Source organism: Monodelphis domestica, chromosome 8, assembly GCF_027887165.1.
Source record: "Monodelphis domestica isolate mMonDom1 chromosome 8, mMonDom1.pri, whole genome shotgun sequence".
Classification (NCBI taxonomy): Eukaryota; Metazoa; Chordata; class Mammalia; order Didelphimorphia; family Didelphidae; genus Monodelphis; species Monodelphis domestica.
In genome coordinates this window covers 118,533,964-118,558,160 of record NC_077234.1, presented here as the reverse complement: position 1 = coordinate 118,558,160, position 24,197 = coordinate 118,533,964, and the positions used below count along the sequence as shown (strand labels likewise).

At 34.8% G+C, this 24,197-nt stretch overlaps 1 long non-coding RNA gene across 1 annotated transcript in view; it reads right to left on the bottom strand.

Moving 5' to 3' along the window:
* Positions 1-23,920, bottom strand: part of LOC103096050 (uncharacterized) — a 180,130-nt gene extending 156,210 nt beyond the window's left edge. Inside the window, exons 1-2 of the long non-coding RNA XR_001624193.2 lie at positions 23,853-23,920; positions 23,553-23,637 (exon numbers count right to left, since the gene is read on the bottom strand). This is a non-coding gene — a long non-coding RNA (uncharacterized LOC103096050). The remainder of the gene's footprint in view (positions 1-23,552; positions 23,638-23,852) is intronic.
* Between the last annotated feature and the right edge of the window lie 277 nt (positions 23,921-24,197).

The window sequence follows — 24,197 nt, the reverse complement described above, 5'->3', positions numbered from 1 at the left end:
TAATGAATTCTTGGGAGACACGTTGTTTCAGGATATTCTCTAAGTCATTATCATAAGGCTAGTATTAAATTTACAACGGGAGATGTGGTTTTATGATGAATGATATTTAATCTAAATAGTAAAAAACAGCTAAGATAAAAACTTTTCCCTTTTATCTTATATACATACACCTAGTTAGTTAAAAATAATTTTTCTCTAATAGTTATGGGAAAAATTGTATAATTGTCATAATTTAGAAACAATGGAAAATGTGAATTGATTATATTCAGTAGACCATAGTAACAATAATAGATATCTAATATTTATATAACATTTCATAGTTTATGAAGTGATTTTCATATATTATCAAAATTAACTTCATTAGAGCACTACAGAATAGGTCCTACTATTATCCCCATTTCACACATGAGGAAACTGAAGGTGAAAGGCAAATGACTTGCCTAAGGTCACACAAATAGTGTCTAAGACAAGATTTTCAGGCAGATTTTCTCAACTCCAAACTAAACACTCTAGACACTGTGCCACTGAGATTATCATAAGGATTAATTCACCAGCATTTGGCAGCCAAAGCACTGTGGTGGTTTCATACCTTGTAAAGAAACTATTTGGGAGTCCTTATGTTTGGAAAAGTTAAATGATAATTTCAGTCTTTACTTTTTATAAGCCACAACTTTTGCTTTAGTGGTATAGAATAAACAAACCCCAAATCTCTGGGGTCCCAACCAAGTAATTCTCCAACTGTAGGTGTAGATGCAAATCTTTTTTTAGTAAAACAATGACCCTATGCAAGAACCTCCATAGGGATCAGAATACAAGTCAGAATCTTAAACTTTCATATATAATGCTAACTCTGCCATTTGCACATCTGGTATCTAAAGCTGACAAGTGCCTCTTTAGACAACAACATGATACTGGCACTTCTGTACTCATTGGGGAATGCAACCATGATTGACGTTCATTCAGAATTTGCCAAAAACTGCTTTGAGATACCTTATGTTTGTTTAAAGAACACATTAATTATCCATTCATCAAGCTTCTTTACAGTCTATCCCTTTTGACTTTCTAGGAGACTTCTTGAGGGCATGGACTATATAATTTTTGTATTTGTGTCTTCACTGCCTAGCACAAAGTGTATGCTCAATTAGGGCCTGCTGATTGATACATGAACAAGTTAAATGATCAGGGTTATAGCTATGATGCCATAGTGGACTAGCTTCAGAATCAGAAAACATGGGATTCAGTCATAATAACTCTATTACCAATGGTGTGACTTGGGAAATTTACTTAAGACCAAACAAACAAAAAGTAGTCTTTCTCTCAGGGAATTTCCATTTGTAATAAGGGAGATAACATGGAAACAAAAACTAGATATATTCAGGGTCTATAGGAAATCCTCTTAAAGAAGACTGGGAAGTGTGTCTTGCAGAAGGTCCAACTTCAGCTGAGTCTTGAAGGAAGGAGAACATAAAGAGAATCAATGTCTGGAGCCAAGAGATCAATTGAAGAAACAATGAGGCCAATGGCACTTTAACTGCTCTGAGCACCAATTCATATTTCCTCATCTGTAAAATTTGTTATACAAGAATTTGTATATTGTGTCTCATAGGTGTACTGAAGAAAGTAAATGAGAAAATACATTTTAAAATGCTTGGTAAATCATAAATCACTTCATTAGAATTCAGCTATTATTATCAGAAAGTAAAGGAGCAAGCCTATATGATTTCAGCATTTTGAAGAAATGTCTTTTCAGATTAAGATTTAATATTATGCCCACATTTTTTTCTTTTTATATATAGACTTAATCAGAAGAAATTGTCATCAAAAAAATTTTTAAACATCTCAGTAAAACCGTAGCTGAAGACAACCATGATATAGTCCAGACAAGGAGAATTGTACAAGCCAATGCTGTCAGAAAATTCAGAGTAGATTTAGGGTTCACTTTCTGCAATTAGCTTGTCCATTAAGCCAGGTACACTCATTTTTTCTGTTATTTTAAAAGTAGATTTGCTTTAGTTTTGTTTTATTGGTTCATTTTATAGTGACTGGTTTTATAAGCCAGGTATAATTTTAAACTAAGGACTCAGTTACCTAATTTTAAACCTCAACCAACATTCTTTAAATCTCTACTCAATGCCGGGCATTGGGGATACAAAGACAAGAATGATTTCAATTTTCTGAGTTCAAGAAGTTTAAATTAGCTTGATATGGAACAAAGAGAAAGTAAGGTTCCAGGTGTTGTTATATAAAAAAAAATTATTTTTCAGTCCCTTTTCACTAGTTTTCTTGACAAAGATACTAGAATGTTGAGTATTTTACAGGTGTGGAAACTGAGGCAAACAGTGTTGAATGACTTGGCCAGAGTCATACAAGCTAGTTAAGTGTCTAAGGCAAGATATGAACTCAAGAAGATGAGACTTCCTGACTTCAGGTTCAGCCACCTAAATTCCCATATTAAAAAAAAAAATTAGCACAAGTTGATAGCAGAGAGCCACTACAATCAGGGAAGAGCAGATAAAAATGTTCATAGTGAAGGTGGTATTTGAACCGAGCTTGGAAAGAAACTAGCAATGCAGAGACATAAGGATGAAGGAATTGATGTACTAGGTCTGCAATGTCATGTTGATAGAGTGAGTAGAGGAGTGGCAACAAGAAATCCAGTTTGGCTGGACTGCAAAGTTCATAAAAGGCAGTAATAATAATAGCTAAAAATAAAATAGTTAGCATTTATATACTGCTTCAAGTTTTGCAAAACATTTTATAAATATTATGTCAATTGAGCCTAACAATCTTGGGAGATAGGTGCGGTTCTTATCCTCTTTTGACAGTTGAGGAAACTAAGGCAAAAAGATTAAATGATTTTCCCCAAATCACACAGCAAGCATGTAAGGCAGGATTTGAACCTGGGCTTTCTGATGCCGGGTCTAGTAATTTTTCTCCTGTACTACCTAACTGACCTTTTAAAAAATTGAATGGATTCTCACCTTTCTATTCTCAAGATATTATAATGCTATAAGTATAGGAGGTACAGTTATATCACACACATCACTAGGTAGTAGGTGTCTCTAGCTAAATTTAAACTTGAGACCTTCTGATTCAGGCACAGCAATATATATTTTGGTCACCTAGTGTAGGGTAGGTTGGTGGCAGGTTGTAAAACACTGTAAATGGTAAAAAGAGGAATTTTATTTGATACTAAAGTTAATCAAAAACAATTAAAATTTATTGAGTAGGGTGCCTGATATTGTTACACTTGTGGCTTTAAGAATATCACTTTGGCAGATGCGTGGACAATGTAGTGGAGTAGAAAGAGTCTTGAGGAAGAAAGCCAATTAGATGAATACAACAGATCGGGCAAAAAGTGATGAGTATAATCAGGGTGGTGGCTGTTTGAGGACAGAGAATGGGACAAACGTAAGATGTTCTGGAGATAAAATCAATCAGCAAATGACTTGGCAAGGAATGAGTTATCTCAGTAAAGGAGAATGAAAAGTTGAGGATTACTATAAGGTTGCAAGCCTAGGCAATTGAAGAATGTATACAATCAGGAGAGACTCTTTGCATCAACCAAACCCTCTCTTTTCTTAAAAATTATCCTTAAAGTTGTGCTATAACAGTTATATTGTAGAGAATATGAAATTATTCAGTGAAATTGAATCAAAATAAATTACTCTCTTGCATAATGGACACCACCCTTGGTGTTCTGCTTCATAGATGACAAGATTACAGATTTAGGGCTGGAAGGCACTTTAGAAGCCATCAAGTCCAGCCAAGCTCAGAGAAGGTAAATGTTTCATCAATGGTTGCGCAGAACTTAAAAATGTCTGAGATGAAGTTTTAACCAGTCTTCTTGACTTCTAGTCTAGCGTTCCATACCTTGATCACACTGTCTCTCTTAAAGGAGTCTTGGCTTTATTATTCTTAACTATTCGAAAACAACAAAATCATTTTAAAGTAGATATGTAGGGTTTTCTTCACAGACATATGCAATACAATATTTGGTCAGTTGCCAAATCATTATAAAGAACTGGTTATTTCAAATATGTAGTATCAAGCGCAACTTCTTTATTTCCAAAGTGAATTGATTTCAAATCTCCTCAAATCATGTGTACTTCTCATTGAGCAGTCAGGGGTACTTCTTGTAAATAACAATTTTAGTGTCTTAGAGAATCTTTTCTCCAAGATTTTCTGACTTGAAATGCTAACCATTTTGCTACAATACTTAGTCCTGAAAAATGTGGGGCTGCACAAGAATTTCAATTGGTTCAAATCCGAGGAAATCAGTAATGAAACATTGTAGGAATGCTCATCAAGCAGAAACCTACGGAAAGTGCTGCATCTCTGCCAGCTGCCCAGTACTTACAGTGCAATCCGTTTTCCTAAATGGAAATGCTGTATTTTAAGTGACACATTGCTTACTTGAGAGAGGAGTTCTCTCACAGTTCTTTCCTTCTTCCTAAATTAACTCCACATAAGCCATGGACTTTGTGTCATTGACTTTTAGAGGGACATATACCACCCTAGAGGGGAAAAATAAAGGCCATCCATATGCACCAAATCTAGTTTGCTTTTGCCATTAATGCAAAAGTGGCTTTTACAAGGTAAGTATTTTAGAAAATAAAGATTACACGTGTAAATTTCTCCCAAACTAGAGGCAAATTATTCTTTAAAAGCCTAACAGAGACATGAAGGAATAAATCTTTTGTAGTTAAAAGGAAGTTGTGCAACAATGAAGACATTTTCAGTAACTATTTTCATATTCTTAAATGGTGACAAAGGAAATTTGGGAGCAAATATTTTAAGGTCATTGGGTATACGTTTCAAAGGTATAGATAAATTATTTCTATTTTTAAAAGCCCCTTGATTTAAAAATAAATGATTTGAAATTACATTTACTCACTAAGGTTATTTAAAGCTAACAAGGAAACAAATGTTTGTGCTACGTATAATTTTACATCAATTGGTGCTATCTTAAAGGTATGGCAGACAGCAAAAATATGCATACACATATATTAAAAAGCTCATGAAATCAGCTATAATTTTTAGATTAAATGGTTTCCTGGAAGTCATTTTCTGGGTTCAGTCAGGTATTTTAATGCTATACTGAGGTCACTAGAATATTTTACTGCTAGAATATTGTCTCCCTAATCATTGCTATAGTGGCCTAATTGATTCCCTACTCTCAAGGCTGAGAAGGCAGTAAAACTGTTTTTCAATATCTTTCCATATTACTTTCAACATTACCTTCTTCCATTCCACTGATCTGATGCATGACATATTCAGTGCCTTAACCCTTATAATTTTTGGTAAGAGCCTCCCACTTACCTTTTTAAAAAAAATCTCAATTTTGAAATTTCTCAATCTTTTTCCGCCTCATATGAAGATATAAACCCTATATCCCATTCATTTAGGATCATGCTAGGTGACCATTCAGTAAGAAATCCTATCTAATCAACTGATACACATAAACAAAGGGTCAGGAAACTTTATGACTCATAAAAGTGACCTCAGAAGGTACATTTATAAGAAGATAAAATTGACATGATAAAATACATATAAAGAGAAAGAAGAAAAGGAGAGAGAAATAAAGAAGGAACAATGCTGGAAAGGAAGGAATAAAAGAAAGGAAAGAAGGGAGAGAGGCAGGGAGGGAAGGAGAAACATCCTCTTCCTTTTACCTTGAAATAATTTTGGAGAATGTCAATAGGCAGAGGATATCCATTAGAACATGTTAAAAGTATTCTCCTCCAGAGTTGACCAGAGGAAAAAAGGGATGCTTTGAATGATCTCACTCAATTGTTTAAACAAAGAAAATGAATGATGGGAGCAGGGGTAATGTTGGACTCAGGAAAAGAACACCTGTGCTGAATTTAGAAGAAAAAAACTAGATAGAAAGATGGATAGATAGATAGATAGATAGATAGATAGATAGATAGATAGATAGATAGATAGATAGATATCAGGGAATGTGTGGATCATAATTTAACTTGAATCTGGAGTTTGTTGTAACAGATTTTGAAACTGAGGTACATCTTGTTTCTGCTTGAGACTGCAGAGGCTGAAAAAAGCAGTAGCAGAGGAAATAGCATCAGTAAAAAGGTATCTCTTTGATTAGGTACTGCATCACTAGTTCTGTGATACACTGTTGAGGTATCTGTAACAAATCTTGAAAGTTTTTGTTCCTTGACTTGTTGGCATTGGCTATACATAATGACAGAGCTTTTTTAAATCCCCTCCCCTCGCCATTCTGCCAACTGAAAAAGTAAAGTCAGGTGCTTGTGATTTGTGATAAACAGAAAGCAAATGAGGACCACACATGGAGCAACCTCCTGAAAGCAACAAACAACTGTGAAGAGAACCAGCTCTCCAAATAGGGTAATGTGAAGACAAGGAAGCAGACAAAGCTTGCATCTACCTATTAGGAACAAATAGGAAATACAGAGGAAAAAACCCAAGACTTAATAGAAGGCCTTTCCCAAAGAAAACTTCCTATTGGAATCTGAAAATGATTCCCTAGAATTACAGAAGGGGATCTTGTGTACTGATAGCTTCTCGTTCAAGAGTTTTCTTGTTTTGCTTTTTTTTTATTATTATTTTAAAACAAACATACAACCTTTCTTCTGTAATATCATAAGTAGTGTGTGCTTACAAGTAAAGAGTAGATCTAAGTAGAGTGGGTGGTGCCATGAAGAGCTATCTCCAGATGTCTTAGATTGAGGCACATAAACCAAGAGATGGAAGAAAATTCCCTGGAAAAATGCCCAGGACTTTTATGCTAGGAGTCTCTGATAAAAGCATCCATGTGTTTCTGGCCTAGTATTTTTAACTCATGACATTTCAGAGAATCTCACTCACATCTCAAGATGAAAAGGACTTCAGTAGTTACCTAGTCCAACCTATACTTGAGAAACAATAACTGCTTTAACATTCTGCCCAGTAGTCTCCCACTACTCTGAAAAGTGGCTTGTCCCACATTTGCAAATTTCTCATTGTTAGGAAGTTTTTCCTAATAACAGATCAAAATTACATTATTTCAAATTCTTCCTATTGCTCTTAGTTGAGCCTCTGTGATAGAAATCTCTTCCATCTCTTGGCTTATGCGCCTCAGTCCAGTTTCTTTCACAACATGAAAAATATGGAAATATATGCTAAAATATAACACATGAACAACCTATATCATATTGCTTGCATTCTGGAGAGGGTTGAGGGATGGAAAGGAAGGGAAGGACATGGATCACAAAATGTCAGAAAATTATTTAAAATTTTATTGACGTAAAAATAAATTTAAAAAGATAAAGATTAATCTTGATTCCACATACAAATCTTTTCAATACTTGAAGATAATTATTATTCTTCTCCACTCTGCCCCTCCTTCTAACCACCACCACCACAAATTGTCTCTTCCACTAGCTAACCTATTCCCATTTCCTTCACCACCCCTTCATATGGCATGATTTTAATGTCCATTATCATCCTGATCACATCCCTTTGGACATTTTCCAGATTAATAATAGTCGCTTTTCTAAGAATGTGGTACTCAATGCTGAGCACAACATGCCAGATATAGTTTTAGTGGGAAAATACATAGCAGGATTATTTTAGTCTTAGTCATTAATTTTCAGGTGCTACAAAGGTGATCAGTTTCTCCTCATAACATATGAGAAGAGCAAATGTATCTAAATAAGTAGCTCTATAGTATATCAATCAGCATCCTATATAATTGAAAGAACAAGAACCCTTACACAATATTGATATGTTTGAATGAAATTGACTAAAAGCTATGAATTCATCTCTAAAAATATAATGTGGAAAAACATGGAAAGACATAAATTATGAAGAGTGAAATGACTGTAACCAAGAGAACATCATATACAGGAGCAGAAATTTTGTTTAAAGAATGATTTGTCTATGCCCATCTCCAGAAAAGAGAACTGATGAATAGAATTAAACATAAATTTATAGATAGATAGATAGATAGATAGATAGATAGATAGATAGATAGATAGATAGATAGATAGATAGATAGATATAGATATATCTTTTTGTCAAATGATGCTTTCTCTATTGGGAAGAGATGAGGAAGGGTGGTTGCTAACTGGATATTTAAATATAACAAACAAACAACTATTTTAAAATACAAATGGCCAAGTTTGGGGTAGAGATTGAGTCTCTTTAGAACAAATTTGCTGTGGTTCTCTCCAATGAGTTCAGATGAGAGGTATGTCCTTTTCTATAACTATAAGTCAAGTCTGCCAACTGTTGGCAGTTGCTTAAGTGTCAATGTCCAGATATTTAAATAATTAGCTTTGTACTCAGTAGAAAGATCAGAATTCAAATTCAAATAATTCAGAGAATTATTAATTATGTGAATTCGAGTAATTTAGGTAACCTGTCTGAATATGTCTAAAATAAAAATGAAAAAAGGACAATCTTAAAGAATTTGTGCAGGGGTGATTAAGTGAGATAGCATATATAAAGTGCTTTGCGAATCTTAAAGTATTATATAATTGTTAGCTATTATTATTATTTGGAAAAATAAAAGCCTATATGTTTATGATGACTCAACAGTTTCCCAACTTTTCAAGGGTCTTAAGGCTGTAACTAACCCAAACAAGAATGAATGAACATAATAAGCATGGCATTTTTTTTCCTCATCTTTATTTTAAAATTTAGGATAGTGTCTGTAAAATGCTAATTTTTTTTTTTATGTTCCCAAGACTGAGATGCCACAAAATCATTTTCATTCTCACCCAAATAGCCATTATCTCTTATGACTCTTAGAAACAAAGGGAAGAATGACAATAATAGTTAATGTTTAAATAGCACTGTAAGGTTTGCCAAGTCTGATATTTTCTTATTTTTTATCCAATAACAATCTTGTGAGATAAGTATTCACATTTCCTCAATGTTGTAGATGAGGAAGCTGAGGGAGACAGCAGGAAATTGACTTTCCCTGGGTTACTTAGGAAATAACTATCTGAAGCCAGATTTGAATTTAGGATTTTCTTCCTCCCCTCAATCCACTGTGCTATCTTAAATAACACAAGAGTCTTTGACAAATGCTTTGCTAAAATTTAGGAAAACAATGACTGTAATATTCCCCTTATCTGCCAGGCTAGTAATCCAATCAAAAATGGGAAAAAGATTAGTCTTTCATTTTATTATGTCATATTTTTCCAAATTACATGTAGATGCAATTTTAATAATCATTTTCTGACATTTATGATCAATTTTCCCTCCCTCCAAACCTACCCCTTTTTCCTGTCTAAGACAACAGGTAATATGTTATAGGTTAAAAGTCTGCTATCACGCAGTACATATATCAATGTTTATCACCGGAGAAGGAAGACATGTATAACTTATTATTAGAAAAAAAAACTCATGATAGAAATATAGTGGATAATGGTGTGCTTCAGTCTATATTCAGAATCCATCAGTTCCTTCTAAGACTTCAATTAATCTTTTTCATCATGAGTCCCTTATCCTAGATCATTGAATTGCTGATAATATTTGTCATTCACAGCTGATCATCATCAATTATTTCTGTTACAGTGTACAATTTTTTCCTGGATCTTCTCACTTCACATTACATCACTTCATAAAAAAAAATTCAGGGATTTTTTGGTAATAATTTTGTTCATCATATGGCATGATTTTTCCTGATTGTTTTTAAGGAAACAATCCTAGTTTTTAGTCAACAGTACTTGATTTTCAAGATATTCATTTTCTCTTTAAAAATAAAGTTTTACCAGGAATCAATAAAAAGTTTATAGTTTCAGGAGCAATTCTCTTTTCTTTGTAATCTCTTCTATATGCATTTCTATAGTCTTGTGGATACCTTCTCTTATCCTTATTTGATAGCATATTTCTGAAGTCTGATTTACTTGATATGTGTATGAAAAACCTGATATTCATAGATTAAGTACAATTTATTTTTATTAAATACCATATCATATACATATGTAAAATGCATAAATAATTTTGTAGAATCAAAAATGGATAAAATAGAATAAAGAACTTAAAATGATACTATGCATACAGCAAAAAAAAGAGAATGAAATGAAATATAATTCAATTCAGCATACTGACATATGGAGTGTGTTGAAAGCTCTGGACAAAATTCTAAGAAGGGCGTGATTTCTCAGCCATAGTAATGATTTTGGATGAATCTCCTGCAGTTTTATGAACAATTGCCATGCCTAGAAGGAACTGAATGAATGCTGGCACCTATTGGTAGATGAAATAAAAACCTAAGATTACTCTCCTATCATGAGCTTTAGCAAGCCATATGCCACTAGTTAAATATTACAACAGCACCATGAGGAAGGTAACCTCTTCCCCACTGCCTGGCAAAAGCAAACAAAAACAAAACCAACCAAACAAAAGTAATGCCATTATATGAATTGTCTGGATTTCATTTGAATATCTTGTCCTGCTTCTTCAAAATCTAGAAGGAAATGTAACAGGTGTAGAAAATGTCTATCAGAATGACTAGAACAAATTAATAAGAATATTTTCAATTGCTAGATATTATCCTTGAGGTTTGCTCTATAAGCTTATATAGTTTAAGGTTGAGAAGTGAAAAACAGTTTGAACACATACAAGCATGATGTTTTGGTGTTTATTTTAAGTTAATTTGTTGCAGAATTTCTCTAAAGCTCAAGTTTTCACATCTGAAATTAGATAATTTGGTCCCTAGATAACATGAAATATACAAATCAGAACCATTTGACATATAATTGGATTGCATAATATGTACTGAATAATTATCAATAGACAAAATCTAATTAAATTAAACAAGCATTGATTAAGTGCCAACTATTTGCAAAGCACTGTGCTAGGCACTCAGTATACAAATAAAATAGGTCCTTCCCTCAAGAACCTTATATTCTTGGGGCCAGTTGGGTGGCTAAGTGGATTGAGATGGGAGCTCCTGTGTTCACCTCTGGCCTCAGACACTTCCTAGCTGTGTGACACTGGGCAAGTCACTTAATTCCATTGACTAGCCCTTGCTACTCTTCTGCCTTAGGATCAATACTATTGATCCTAAGACAGAAGCTAAGGGTCTAAAACATAAATAAATAAGAGAAGCTTATGTTCTGTTAAATATATACAGTGTGTACATAGATGAAGAAAATATAGAATGTATACAAATCAATATCAGGGTTTAGCCTAGTGTTGGACACACCATAAGTATTTAGTAAATGCATGCTAATTTGACTGGGATAGAAAAAGTGTATAATAATGAAGTATGGGTGAAGAGGATCAGAAAAGACTTCTCCAGTACTTGAACTGATCCTGGAAAGTTTGTGGTTCTAATTATCTTTTAGCCTATAGAAGTATGAAGAGGGGGAAAAGAAATGGGCCCTCTCAGGTGAAAAGAAAACATCTGTTCTCATATTTTTGTTACTAATAACACAAAATATTTGGGAAATATTTTATAGCTATTTAGTGGAATATTTTCTTGTTTCCTTAAAACTTTATCTTTTAAGAAACTATGAAGAATTGTATGAGAAGAGAAAAAAAGAAAATACTGCCTCAAAGTTTGTGTTTGAGAAAAATGGAAACTGAGGACTCATTAAAATATTCTAAAGATTCCCTTTCTTCTTGAAAATATAAAGATAACATAACTCTTCTTAGAATGAAGATTTATTCTTGAATGATTTAGCAATAGCTGGATACAATAAATAAATTATGTATGAAGATTAAGTAAGTCAGCATTAGAGCACCAATTGCCACTGATTTTTATGACATTAAGTCCAGTATATTTCAGTGAGTTAGCAGCTGTCTTCTAATACTGACATAGCTTTGAGGCTAAAGAATAGATCTAAAGGAAGAACACATATTTACAACTGACACTTCTATCACACTTAAAATGGGAATGTGTTGCAGTTTTTTCCAGGGTTACTTTCAGAAAGAGCTAGTCCATGAAGCACTGTTTTTGTTCATGTTTAACCTCCACATACATGAATTCCGTAGGCATCATTCTACTGTGAGCTGAAATTTTGCCAGCGGTGTCAAATATAGATAGATGGAGAAAAATACGTATACACATTTTATATATGTATATGCAGTTATATATATATTGACACAAACATTTATAAACACAAACACGATAAGTACGCACACATTTAAGGGGTTTTTTTTGTTTTTTTTTACACATTTAAGTTTTAATAGCTGAAAACTGCATTAAGGTTTTGGGAAGCCATGTATATACCCATATGTACATAAATATGTATATTTTTACATATGTCCTCTCGGTATATATGTTTTCTATCACTGTCTCTTTCTCTCAGTTTCTCTCTCTATCTCTATCACTGTCCCCGTCTCTCTGTCTGTCTGTCTGTCTCTTTTTCTCTCCATTGCATCATCTTGGAAGAGTCATGCCTATCTTCCTTCCAATGATCTGCACAGTCTACCGAAGTTCTGTGGAATTTTGTATTCTACTTTGTCCGCTGATTTTCAAATGAGACTTCCTATATTCACACCAAGCAAAAAGACTTTATTTCTTGAGCTTTCCTCTGAAAACTAACAAAAGCTATATCAGCCAGAAAGTACTGTGAGCTACTGCCCAGTGAGGCAAGGATGGCTAAGTATGCTACATTATTTTATAGATTCGTAGCATTTAAGGACAGGAAGGACCATAAAGATGATGTAGCTCAGGCCTCTGCACATTTTTCAGAGGAGGAACCTGAGGCGAAGTGCAGAGAGGAATTGCCTCAAGACTACTTCTTTTCTGCATTTCATATTAATCAATTAGTTAGCTTGTAACTGAAAGGATTAGCTCCCTGGCTGTTGTGTTCTATTTGTCTTCTTAAACAGGCTTGTCTGATGCAGGAACATCACAGGAGAAACTACAGGTTAGGAGGTCAGCAGTCTTTTCGAATGAGAATGGCTGTCTTTTAAGCATGCTGCAGGAGAGTAAGAGGCAATCACAGGCCATTGACTCATGAGATAGAGAGAAGAGATGATCCTGGCCTAGCAAGGGGCTCTTTAAAAAAGGAATAGGAAAAAATATACAATGCTCTTTTTTCTTCTTCTTCACATAGAGAAATGTTCAAGTTAACTGGTATTTGTCAAGGATAGAATAACTGAAATAGAAAAGTTATTTAAAATATGAAATAAAAGGTGATAGGAAAAGATGAATGGAAGGGGGATGGGGGAAGCAACTAGCTAGAAAACAATTTAATCATTGTTCTGGGGTAACGGACTTAGGTATGATTCTTTTTTCCCTTTAATTATTATCTTCTCGTCCAGATTACTTGTAGATTCAATTTTTAATACATCTACATATATTTATGTACTAGTCGTGCTATTATATCTAGTAGTTTGTTAACAAGGAAAATCCTTGAGTTTCAAGATGATTAACACCATCTGGAGACTGGAAATTCTGAAAGCCTTCAGGCCAGGAGAGATTCAGATTAAAACAGACTCTTCCATCCAGTCACCCTGATTTGATGTTCATTAGTGCAATCATTGATGGTCTCCACAAAGTGCTCCAAGGCATAACTTTTCCCATCATCAGTGGTGTGATGCAGTAGCATAAAACTCAAAAAGACAAGGATTGCTACTCCTGGACTTTTGTCTCAGAAGGCCAAGAGTTTGACACCTCTGGAATTGTGGACACAAAATCATGGAAGCAAATGTACTATAAATCAGCTAAAAGACTCCAGGGAAAGAATCTAGAAAAAGAGCTCTCCATGCACTTGAGGAGGCATTTGTATATGTATATATTCAAATGTGTGGATATGTATTAATATATGCATATTAAATATAGATATACACACAAAAATACACACACATATCTATATACACATATAGTAAGTCCTGACATTCTCAGGATGGATTCCTGATACTTTTATGTACTATCAAGAATCTAAAAGATCCAATACATTTATGACATCCACTCAGTGTTAACGTCAACCTCCTATAAATGAATGTTATCTACTGGGAAAATCCCCCAAGCATGAAAGGTTCATTTATCTTTCTGTTAGTATTTCATGATCTGGAGACTCCAGAAAAGGAGCTAGTAGAACAGAGTTGCCCTTTACATATCACTGATGACATTCACAACCATTGAGGTGAATTGGTAAATGCATGCAAGGGAACATAGCTATCCTTGATGTCATAGCTGATTTTACTTTAGACAAGAAAACAAAAGAGAACATGAAGAAAGTTTCCCCCATAGCAGGGCAATCCATAAACCTAGAAACCTTGGATCTTGTTCCAAAACAACATTTCAATCTTCAGACTTATAAGGACATTAGCCATCACCATCTACTATATTTTATATCTCACCACTACATCTAACAGAATACAGAGGAAGAGGGGGAAGATATTGCAGGCTCTATGCCTAATATCTCGGTGTCTCAGGGCATTTCATTAAGTTAAAAGAGAAACTGACCTATGATGGCCTTTGCCACATCTGTACTATAATTTCTCAACTTTGGTCAATATTTTTAACTACCTAGTAAACAAACATGTATGAAAGAGAGCAGTGATAAGTAGAGCTGATTGGATGTAGTAAAATGATATGGGAAGAATAACTAATCATCAACAAGTTAGTGATAAAAATTGAAAAGTCAAGGATTGTAGTGACAAGGACAATTGATATTAATGCTCATTCCCCTGCTTCCTTTACAAATATTCTATCATTGCCTTCAGACTCAGATTCTCATACACATTTTCTCATTTCCTTCCTTCACATCATTTGTGGACAAAGAGAAAAAAAACAGCAAATTTGTTGAAGTAACTGAAGAACTAGCGTATCCTCATAAATCTTTCCACAATCCTCTATAAATGCAATCAAGGGTATGAGCTAGAAACCTCAGTTTCAAGAGTGAGGAATGGTTCATATAGAATGTTTCCCTAGAGAGGCATGCTATCTTAATTTGTAAGGACTACATGTATCAACATCAACCATAAAATTAGAAATTTCTTCCTTAGAACACACTATTACATTGATATAGTGATATAACAAATGTTTGGAGGATAAAATAAAAACTATGATATATAATACCTAATAGCATTAATATTGCCTTTTATCCATACCCTGACCCACACCACTTCTCAATTTCTCCTGCAACAACACTTATCCTACATCCAGCTAAATGATGGCGTGAATAGAATGCTAGTCCTGGAATCAGGAAGATGTGAGTTTAAATCCAGTCTCAAATATTTCCTAGTTGTGTGTCCTCAGCCAAGTCTCTTAACCACTATCTGCCTCAGCCTCTTCAAATGTAAAATAGGAATAACAATAGCACCTACCTAGCAGGAATCAAATGAGATATTTGTAATGTATTTAATATACTCCCTGAAACATCTTGGTGCTATATAAATGTTTATTACCTTCATCTCACATTTTTCCTACTTAATTATAAGAGTGTAATAGAGGAATAATCTAGAGACTTTGAATGGCAGAGCCTGGAAGAAATGCAAAGGTTTCCATCCACAGCAGGGGCTGAGGAGGGGGGGGGGAAGGGGAGAGAGGAGTTTTGGAATCATGAGGGAAGAGAGATTCCAGGTGGGAGGCAGTTGATCTCTCTCTATCTTGAGAAGGCCAAGATAATGGTCTGATCACAGGTTATCTCCTGAAATATACAAATCCCTCATTGAACTTAATTCACCATTTCCCCCCAAAGATACCAAAAAGTGTGGCAGAAACCTGAGAAGAATAAGAATAGCATAACAAGATCTCACACAGTTCCTGTGACACCCTGCATCTGGACATTGGCTTCCTCAACCATCCCCTGCTGCGGATGGAAAAAAACCTTTGCATTTCTTCCAGGCTCTGTCATTCAAAGTCTCTGGATTATTCCTCTCATACTTAATTATGAAGGAAAAATGTGAGATGAAAGAAGTAAACATTTATAAAGGATTATTCCTCTATCACAACTAGCAACTTGACTTAATAAAATCATGGAGACGGAAGACCTGTATTTAGTTCTTGACTTCTCCTCTATGATTTCAGCAAGTCATCAAGCCCCTGAACATGTTCTCATCATTCCAAAATGAGGATTTATTGTTTTAAGGATATGGATGAGAATCTTGTTTTATATGATATATGATATATGATAATATGATTGGATAATAATGAATATGGTAGGATAATGAGGATATTGTTTTGAGAGTCATATTAGATAATGTTCATAAAGTGTTTGCCTCTACCTTTCATTTAACAAATATTTAATAAGTACCTACTAGGGGCTTAGGATGCAGAAAAAGAATTGGGAGTCATCTGGATGAAGGTGACAAATGAATTAATGGCAAAAGTTGAGATCATCAAAAAAGATGCTAAAGAGAAATTAGAAAAGAGGAGCAAATACCAAATACTGACATATAACTATATTCCAACAGTGAGAGAAAGGTAAAGAGACCCATGGAGACAGGTAAAGAATGACAAGAGATGTAGAAAGAGATTCATGAGCATACTCAAGTCTGAATGAAGTAAAGGGAAGAGGCTGGATCAAAGATGAGGAGGGTGTCAGTATTGTCCAATTCTACAGAAAGATCAAGGAAGATGAGAACAAGAAAAAAATTATTTAATGACAAGAGCATAATTAGTCAACTTCATCAATTTAATTTATTAATTCACTGAGTGCTTATTTTCTAGACACTGGAGGAGCTACACATTTTAAGTAAGTCATGCTCCCTAGCCTCAGAAATCTTAGACTCTATTATGTGCCTAGTACACATGCACAGGTAAAGATAATATGAATCACAAAAGGATAAATGTATCAGAAAAGGACAAAGTATTAAGTTTGCATGAAAAATAAAATGCTATTAACCAAAAATGTTACTCAGAGGAGGCTTCTGGATAGAGTAGTATTTGATTTATACTAGGACACACCTTTTAGTTATAAAGTAATATGTGTACACATACACACCATATATACACATTTTCAATATAATCTTACACAAATAACACAAGTATAAAATATTTTGTATATAATCTATTATTTACATTAATTTATAATATAGGTGACATGTAATATTCATAAAGACTATATTGTAGAGTAGAAGTACAGAAGAAAAACAACTGCTTGATTACATGGGTTGAGGGGATATGATTGGGGATGTAGACTGTAAATGAACATCCTGACGCAAATACCAACAACATGGAAATAGGTTCTGATCAAGGATACAAGTAATACCCGGTGGAATTTGTCAGCTATGGGAGGGTTGGGGGGAGGAGAGGGAGGAATAAAATATGATTTTTTTAACCAAGAAATAATATTCTAAATTGACTAAATTAATTAAGTAATTAATTTTTTTAAAAAGACTCTATTGTGTATTCAGCAGCATAGGGAACTCCTAGAATAAGAAATCCTTCTTCCAGTGCAACTCATAATCCCTCTGTGACTTAGTAGATAAACCCAGGTTTACATAGATGGGAGTGGACAGATTCAAAATTTGAATCCCAGTCATTCTGAACTATTCTATTATATTATGTCATACTCTGCAGCCCACCCCCACCCCAAGAGATTTATAAGGGAGGGGGCCTTAAACCAGGGTTGTTCTGATGCCACAGCCAACTCTTCATCTACTAGACCAAGGTACCTCCCAGGTGTTTACTGCTATTATAACTATAACAACTATTACTTCTAACGATAATAATGTCTAACATCTAAATAGTGTTTAAAATTTCACAAAATACTTCACATACATTATCTAATAGATACTTTTGTATTTATGTATTATGTTATAAATATATGCATTATGATTATCAAACTGCTGTGGTTAGACAAGAATGTTTCTTCTTGGAGCTGTGGCTCAGGTTAATGAATCTTACTTGAGCCAGGCCCATGAATTTAAGGCTTCAGTGCTCCCCAAGAGTCTTTAACATGCTAAAACCTTGAGTCAAAATAGCTTAAGATAAAAACTGACCAATTACCTACATACTAGAAGTCCATGAAGACTTTTTTTTTTCTTTTACAAGAGTGAGGTAGAAACTTTGGGTTGGTTAAGTCAAACCTCCACTCTGGGTGAAAAATAAGAAGATGCAGAAACAAAGAATGTGTTCCACCTGGTAGATCTCTGAAAAGCTCCACTGGGGCAGAGTACAGCTGGAATCACCATCATAACTGAAATAACCCTTCAAAACAAAGATAAAAAGGAAGAGGCATAAGAAAGGAATACTGGATGTGAGAATATGAAGACATCCAACGCAGGCTTTTAGTTGTTTGAAATGGCGAACGGTAGGGAAGGCGGACAATCAGCAACAGCTGGTTGTGGCAGAGACTTTGAAAACCACATGGAATACCAAAGAAAAGACGGAGAATGCCCATGCCCTTGCTCGTGTGAGCCAAGTACCACGGAGAGACACCACAGGATTCTAGATCATCCCTCATTGCCTAGGGAGGGAAGAAGAGCTGTAGAAAGGGGATGCTCTCAGTTGCAATTATGCTACCATTAGCAAAATGTTTCAGCACAAGAGTAGCAGACAACATGTAGTGTTTAAAGAGTGGGAAACACCATGAACAGCAACTGCCAGGTAGTCCTGGAGGAAGCCTTAAAACACAGCAGCATGGTAAAATAAGAAAAGATTGTCCAGATCTTATTGTTAAGTGTTGAATATGAACAGGAAGAACTGTTACAAGGCAAAATATTCTGTGTTTTTCCGTGACATGAATTGTTCTCTGAAGGGAAATATGATCTAGATTCCCCAGGTATCCATTGTCATGTAGCAGTGTTTGGCATAATCTCCACCTGAAGGAAGCATTCTGGTGAAGGCTGACACGATGACAAGAAGACCTTTCAGAAAAAGCTTTAGTATGTTACATTTCACTGGCTCGACCACATCACTCTAAGGACATGTCTTGAGAGCCTAGACATAGCACAAATGTATAGTCACCAATTACGATATAAATGCAAATTATTAGTGTTATTTACTAGGAGATTTAAAACATTATTTCTCTGTTCTGTCTTTTAAGCAAGACTTCCTATTGAGCCAGGTGCCAGTCTTATTTGACAATTTTTCGATAAAGTATTATTGGTCTTAAAATGTAAACTCTTGAGATCCGTGTTGTCGTGTTGATCCAATCCTAATTGCCATTTTCCCAAGCACCTAGTTAAATGTCATGCACACATTGTACACTAATTGGATTCCTGGCTCCTCTTTTTAAAATAATTTTGAAACATTAAGTAATCAGAGGCTTTGCCCTTGGTAGAAGACTTTTACATCGGCAAGAAGTATTTATTATTACACCACCTGTGTTCCCCACAGAGAAATTTAGATAGAGCCCTAGCCCTGAGGAACTTACTCTCTGTGAGAGACATTATGGCAACCAACCCAAAGAGAATCAGATCGCCGTTCCAATCCCAAACCCCAAATACTGGTCATGTAAGAAGAAGGAATTCTTTTAACTTCTATTTATATTTTAATATGATTTGCATAAAGAAACATTTTAGTAGTTTGTTCCTGTGAATACATAGTGTAGGGACATGTATTTACTGAGTCAGATTTCATATAACAACTGCAATGAGCGCCTGGACTCTGACAAATGTTGCTGTCTACTTTGACCTCTCTCTGCCACATCTAGCACCTCGTAAAGAGATTTAAAGAAAGATACAGGCTGTTCTGGTTCAAAGACAGAACACTCAAGTTCATTTTATAAGAGAAAAAACAGCTGAGACAGGAAGCTTAGGCTTTATATCCCACTCAGAATCTACCTCATGTATATCTTCCTAGCAATTTGATTCAATAAGCATGTATTAAGCACATACTATACATAAGACACTGAACAATACTAGGGATAAAGACAAAAATTAAAGTCAAAACAAAACAAAATAAAACAAAACCTATCCGTGATCTGAAGGAGCAAATTAAAGACAACCTCATTGTATTGCACATCCAGGACTTTCAATCACTTCCTCTTAGAAGGTTTGACCCTTCCTTTAAAGAATGTTAAACTAACAGTCTGGTTTCAGATTTTTGGCCCACTTTGAAAGAGGGCCAATAGGAAACTCATTTTTCTTCCTTAGAATCAGAGCCTATATTTGAACTTCTTAGAAGAGAGACAATTAATTACTCTTACAGGTCCTCTTGAATAACATTATTTTGAATTTTCCCTATTAAGTCAAGGTCATAGACACCCATGTCACCTATTTCTCTTTCTTCTTCCATTTTTATACTTACCACATGCTACCTTCTTTGGAAATACAGTTGGCTTCTTCTATATAGACATAATGTACAGCTGAGTACATAGTTAAATAATCATCTATTCCATTATATATCATCTAACATAATAATACAGTAGAAAGAGGAATCCTAGATCTGCTGGTGACTAACTCAGATGATTCACTTCTTCTCTGTAAAATGAGCTCTTTCACCTGAAACAGTATCTGGAATCAGAGAATATCCAAGAACCTTCTGCCTATAATATTTTATGATACTATTGAATTCACAACTCCATAAGAAACATAAAGAGGATACAAAAAGAATAGAAGAGGATGGCTGCCCTCAAGTAGCTTTCAATCAGCTTAAGGAAATAAGGAAAGTATATATGAAACAACAATTCAGAAAGAAAAGAATCAATTATAAGTGTCTACTATGTGCCAGGCATTGTGCTAAATGCTTTAGAGATATTATCTTATTTGATCCTCACAAGGACCCTGAGAGGTGAGTGATAACATTATCCTCAACTTACAGTTGAGGAAACTGAAGCAGAGAGAAAGTGACTTGTTCAGAGTCACAGAGCTAGTAAGTGTCTAAGGTCTTCCTGAATCCAAACCTAGCACTTTATCTACCACACCATCAACCTGCTTCTAACTGTTGTGATTCTAGTAAAAATACTACATAATTAAGGAGATATGCAAAAGCAGAAGAGTAATCAGGATACCTATAGGATTGTCCTTTAAAATGGAAATGTATTGCAAGGTTTTGAACTTGTATGAACTTGTTCCTTGCACCCAAAGTAGTACTGTATGAACAAGACTGTGTGGCATTCTCTGCTGATGCAGTATTACTATCTTGCAGAATGAAATCTTTTCCGCAGTTGAAATCAGAAGTTGTAATGTTGGTGGTTTAGGTGTGCTCCCATGAGTTTCTTTTCCAGTTGCAGTAAAAGGGGCTTTAAGGCTCTGGGCATGAGAGGGATAAAGGAAAGCCTTTATGAATAATTATATTCCATGATGTTTGGTGCCTTATCTGATCCTAAGTTGCCACTTGAGGTTATTATAGTGTTAGCAGAATCAAATTTTAGATCTATAAGTGGCCTTAGAGATCATCTAATATATTCCAATTCACTCCAATTATAGATGAAAAAACCAATGCAACCCAAATGTTCTGTAACTTGCCCAAGGTAACACAGCTAGTGCTGAAAAGAAAGGAGGAAACAAGCACCAGGTTCTATGCTAAATATTTTACAAATATCTCACTTGAGGCAACAACCCTGGGATATAGCTGCCATTACTGTCCCCATTTTAGAATTAAGGAAACTGAGGCAGACTACTGATGAGTAACTTGCCTAGGTTTGCACAGGTTGTGACTGAGGCATTATTTAAACTTAGGTCTTCCTGACTCCAGGCCCAGTGCTCTGCCCATTGTACCACTAGCTGCCCATGTTTCCAAAAATAAGGCAAAGGCATATTTAAAAATAAAAATTCAATTATTATGGACTCAATAGTCCTTTCTGCCATAATATTTTTAAATGACCAAGGAACAGTTTTTCATTGTTGTTTCTGTTGCATCAAATAGTCAGTTTTGGATACTCTACCTGCAACATTGAGAATAAAACTACCATTTTGTATTCATATAGTTTGATAGAAGAATTGTTGGTAATAAAAACTTCAATTATGGATGCAAATAAGATCAACTTCTTATCAACGAATCATAACTAAGTAATATATCTTTCTTACAAACATTCCCAATCCCAGATTTCTGTGGGTATAACATTCTCTTTTAGAAAAGATAATAGGTGATAATGGAAAGACCTTAAAATATTTGGCAAATGTTTTCCTCTCACTACCTCAGTTCCTTTTTTTTTTTAACTTCATACCTAACAACAAGAATCATTCTAAGGAATTACTATTATTTAATTTTTTTAATGAATAAAACTTCTCCCTTGAACCTATATCCTTCTGAAGACAAAGTCTAGATGGCAACAGCTACTGTTTCTCTCTTCACGGTTCTTTATTTTTCTTGAAAATGAGCCACCTCATTTTTGACTGCAGAACTTCTAATTGCTCTTTTTTGTTTGTGTCCTGGTATTTCAAAACTGTTCACCATTTCCCCCATCCATTCATCCATTTATTAAGTGGCCACTATATGAAATGCCACATGCTAACTCTTGGGAGAGAGAGGTATTTCTGAAATAAGACCTGTCCTTATGGAGCTTATAATTCAAGAAGACATATGAAATATCTATCAATAAACAGGACTACTAGGTATCTATAACATAAATATGGGACTTCAAATCTTAAGACTAAAACTGAGTGCTAAAGAAAAGACCATTTCTAAGTAAACTCTCCTAAGTATCTGTAGTTCTATTCTAATGCTGGGAGCCTATCTACTTGTGGATTTATAATTGATCTTTTGGATAGCCTTTCTATGAACCAAAACCTTCACAATCAAAACTAGGGGCTCTTCCCCCTGGAGATCAATCTTAGTATCAAAAGAGAAAATAAAGTCAAATACGCCTTTCAGTGCTACTTTTCAGATGAAATGTCTTCACCTACATATACAATTTGCAGGTTATTATATGACACAATTTCTTTACCATTACTAGTGCACAGCTCTATTTCTATCCTCTGGTGGGATCTTTTTCTAGTTTTATAACAAGATTTTACTCCATCATGTACTATATGTTCCAGTCAAACTAATCTATTACCTGAATTCAATGTTTCATGTTCCATTTCCTATCTCCATACCTTTGCACAGGCTGTCCACTATGCCTGAAATGCAGTCCTTCCTTGTTGCCATATCTTAGAATTTCTTTTTCCAAAGATCTCTCTCAGATCAGGTGCTGTATATTACAAGAAGCTTTTCCTGATCCCCTAGCTATGAGTGTTCTCTCCCATGCTCAAATTAACTTGTATTTATGTAACCATACATATTATATCTTGCTCCTAAGCTAGACTGAACAACAGACTTGTTTAGGAGTCAAATCAGTCACACAAGAAAATATAACCACATTGATTCAACTAGAGATTCATTCAGGTTAACAAGCTAAATGGATAGGGGATGGGTGGGATATAAATATAACCTAAGAATTCAATCAATCATTTGTTCATTAGTGTTGCTTCAACGTGTTCAAATCTTAGCTGAGATGGTCTCAGTGACTAGCAGATTTGTCAGAGGAAAGAGAAAGGAGGAATTGTGGAGCATTATATCTCCTGGGAGAAACTCTGGACCAAATGGATAAAGCACAAAACTGTTAGGGCTATTGGGAAACTGAAGAAAGTTAGAGGCAAGTAGGATGGGCAATTATTTATAGGGTCCTGGTGACAACTAGCATGCCAATGGAAATCATGTTAAGACTTCTATAATGATTTAATATCTGAGCAATAATTTTAAATCTGGTTTGAATGAATGAAAATGCACATTTGGTATTTACCTCAGCCCAGGATATTCTATGATACTCCAATCTAGTGGCTCATATTCAGCCCAGTGTCAACTATGTGTGGTCTTCATTCTCTTTCCTGCTCAAAGAGAAAAGAGGTAGGAAAGAATAATAGGAAAAAAGAAAAACAATTTTAAAAATAATACTTGTCTGTCATCTGCCATAATGAAAATCATATTATAGCATATCTTTCTTCCTCATCTCATTATAGATACCCATTACAGTCACTCTCAAATTCCTTTATTCATAGAATCCTTTAAAACCTAATCACTCTAAATGCCAGAGGATTCTCACATTTCATTATGACGATGAATTTTCCTGTTCTACTTTCTATATCACGTTTTCTGGTGTTCTGATATACTACTCCCTATGGATCTGCATTATAGTGAATGATAGGTCCATTGTGAACCATGTTCTAGAACCTTGTTGAGGTTCCAGTTTTGACATTTAATTTTGAACTGAAGCAGGTAAAGGACATAAAGAAGTTGTATTTGGCAGTGGCAGATTTACCATTCACATCTATATTGAAAGTTGGATATTATTTATCACTCAGTAGACTCTTAGTTGGGCATGAAGCTTAATACCATGTAAGAGCTACTCACTGTTTGAAAAATCTCCTGAAGTATATGCTTCTTTATT